Source organism: Micropterus dolomieu, linkage group LG04 (genome assembly GCF_021292245.1).
Source record: "Micropterus dolomieu isolate WLL.071019.BEF.003 ecotype Adirondacks linkage group LG04, ASM2129224v1, whole genome shotgun sequence".
NCBI classification, from domain to species: Eukaryota; Metazoa; Chordata; class Actinopteri; order Centrarchiformes; family Centrarchidae; genus Micropterus; species Micropterus dolomieu.
The window spans coordinates 20998844-21002181 of record NC_060153.1 but is presented as its reverse complement, the minus strand read 5'-3'; the positions used below and the strand labels follow the sequence as shown (position 1 = coordinate 21002181).

Below are 3338 nucleotides of genomic sequence, written 5' to 3'. Positions count from 1 at the left end.
CCTGTCTCATAATTTTCCTGTTATCTACAGGTTAAAAATCATAATCTGCAAACAGACCTCACGTCCGGGGTCTGTTACACATTAAATCTGAAATTTCTTCGTTGTTTTAAATTGGAAAAATACTCAAACTCGTGGGATCCAGATAGGTTATGTTCATCCTATCAGGACTGTCATTCACTTGACAATTTTCAAATTTTCAAACCACACAATAGAGATGGGGCAGCACGGTGTTCTGCTGGATAGCACTTCTGCCTCACAGCAAGAAGGTCGCGGGTTCAAACCCCGTTTGCCCCGGCTTTTCTGTGTGGAGTTTGCATGTTCTCCCTGTGTCCGCGTGGGTCCTCTCCGGGTGCTCCCGGATGGTGCTTCCTCCCACCATCCAAAGACATGCAGGCTAGGTTAATTGGTGTAAAATTGTCCTTAGGTGTGAGTGGTTGTCTGTCTATGTGTGGCCCTGCGATGGACTGGCGACCTGTACAGGGTGTACCCCGCCTTTCGCCCGATGTCTGCTGGGATTGACTCCAGCCCCCCGCAAACCTGCACGTAGGATAAGCGGTTGACGATGGATGGATGGATGGACAGTGGAGGTGGAAAATGTCATCCAGACAAAATATGTTGTTTGTCCATGTCCTCTAGAACAACACATAGAAGCATTTTCTGATCAGAAAAAATCTCAAAAAACGACTGGCTCCCAGCGCAACACAGACTCTAGCATAAAATACGAGCTAACGCTGATGTATCATGTCGGCTAAATGCAGTCAATGTTGATTAGTTCAACGTCAAGATATAAATATAACTGTTTGCAGTGGGAGTTTACCTGAGTTTTCAGCATTTTGCGTGATGCCGTCTCCGGTCTGTCGGTTTTTGTTTTGGCTCACTCAGTTGTAGCACGCACCCGCGCTAAAAACAACACATGGCCTCTTCATGGTTAGGGAAGGTTGGGGAACTATTGTGGTCACGTTTTGAAAAGAAAGAGCATTGACTGTATGTTAGAAATGGAAAATAAACAGCTGTATCCTTTCGTTCTTCTTGGGAGGACAAACAAGGAAAGTACAGTGAATTAATTAATTAACAAATGTATTGTGTTAGCTACTGTGGGAGGGTCCTCACTCTCACACTCTTGGATGTAAATGTAACTTAAAGGCTAGATGAACTGTTGTCCTTTTTATGTAAATGTTATTATTTTCAATGAGACACAGATTGGAGTAAAATTCAAATTAACTCAAGTTTAGCGATAATTTCAAGCAAATAAACAAATACAACAAATACATGTGTATCCGAGCTGGTCCCGGGAGCGGACTCCTCAAACTCCATATTAAATTGGTTGACCAATAAACATCTGAAACATTATCGTCTTAAACACCCTAAACATTTCCCTAGTATTTAGTAGTTATCATGATAGGAATATGGAATATTTAAACATCATGGATAAATGCTAAATAAAATATCTTCAATACTACATAGTTTCATGGCCAAGCTCAACTTTATATCATGGCATGCTAGGCGCTTTGTTCTTTATATTTTAGGTATTATTGAATGAAAACACTATCCATGATACTTTTATTTTAATTCAGATGCTCTTGTAAGCTACTTTTTCTGTTTTCAATTAGAAGACTGATACCACACTCACATCTATACAGTAAATAAAAATCTCCAGCAACAGCAGGTTAGCTTAGCTTTGCACAAAAAAACTGCAAACAGTGAAACAGCTGGCCTGGCTCTGTACAGTGGTCATAAAATCTGCCTATCAGCACCTCTAGAGCTCACCAGTTAATTCAGTACACTATATCTTGTTTGTTTTAATTGGTACAAAAACCAAAGTGTAAAAATTGCAAGTAGCATTTTACGAGTGGTTATTAGCTTGACTACTCCGTGGCTCTGAGTTGTTCCCAGGCAACCAGTGGAGACTGCAGGGAGTTACTGGTTCCAGCCAAGAAATAGTTCAGCAAATAACCTTCCTGTAAAATGGAACCACTGTATGCTAGAAAAAATATGACAAATAACAACCGTCCTTTGTAGAAAGTGTGTCAGAGAAAAGTTGGTATGACTTACAATCAGTGATACATTATGCAATGCATCACCTGCTTATGTTTTGCATTCAAGCACCAAGTTCATAACCTATTATTAGTTAACTCAAGTATAGTGAATTATTCTGGGAGCATGCTTGGATGGTGCAATGAAGAAAATTCACTCTGTATGTTCCAAATAATATTTTGGTATTACTAAATCTGCACTGGACATACAAAGGGAAATAATGGAAGCCCATTTAGTTCAGGATAAGAAGAAAAAAAATACGATTCGCAAAACATTCATGCTAAAAACAGTGAGATACTTTGTGAAAATGATGAGAAAAACCAGTTTGATATGGATTAAACATTTACATTTCACTGTTAGGGTCATTATATGAAAACGTGCCATTTTGTGTCCCTCAGAGAAAAAAAAGGCTTTGTAAATCTTAATAAACCATAAAACAAATAAAATATTTTATAATTTAGTTTCCATAATATAAGAATAAATTATTTTCTGTTTCTCTGGATCCGGAGCAAGAGCAAGACCTCAACCACCGGACTACTCAGATACACTGTGAAGGGAAGGCTTTCAACTTTCTTTGTCAATCATGTCTTATTCTGACAAAAAAAATGACTCCTAAGCACCAATAGAAGGCATGTTTTTCTTATAAACATATTTTCTGTGATGGCTACTCCGCTCTTGAAGAATAAAATAAATGAACAGCCAAAGAATTGTGCTTTGAAAGACTAAATATCATGTAAACAATGATTGCATTTAGAAAGAGTAACAACATAGAATTTTGAAAGTAACCACTGAAAGTCAGTAAGGACTCCACATTTTGTTGACATCAAGTTCAAACAACCAACAGCACCATAAATTCACAAACTTTAATACATTAATTTTGTGACTCAAATCAACATCAGGCACAAGTCATAGTACTCTGAGGACTGTTTCTTTATATATCTATCAATGCAGCTATTTTGATCAAATGAAACAGGCACTTCACTCCTGGTTTCAATAGTAAACCACCACAAGAATGATAATTACCCACAAAAAACACTATTTTCTAAGCAGACACATTTAACAAATACATAAATCACAAAGTATTTGTTTTGTATTTCAAACAAATAGGAGACTTATTAGCAAATTTTAGCAAAACTTTCTTCACTGCCATGCATCGTGTGAGTCTAGCTCCGCCCCTGCTAGGTTGGAAGAGGAGTCCCATAGGAACCCATTCATTTTTAAATGCATAAAAATATTAATATAAAATCAACCATTACAGATATCAGCAACACCCATCTCCTGAAGAAGATGTACAATTTGAAGTT

The 3338-nt window shown here is 37.7% G+C and overlaps 1 long non-coding RNA gene across 1 annotated transcript; it reads right to left on the bottom strand.

Annotated features, from left to right (window-relative positions):
• Positions 1 to 459: 459 nt before the first annotated feature.
• LOC123970129 lies at positions 460 to 1871 on the bottom strand. Its single transcript, XR_006824884.1, has 3 exons — positions 1755 to 1871; positions 818 to 946; positions 460 to 632 (listed from the first exon to the last, which is right to left on the bottom strand). It is a non-coding gene; the product is annotated as an uncharacterized LOC123970129 (long non-coding RNA).
• Positions 1872 to 3338: the final 1467 nt, after the last annotated feature.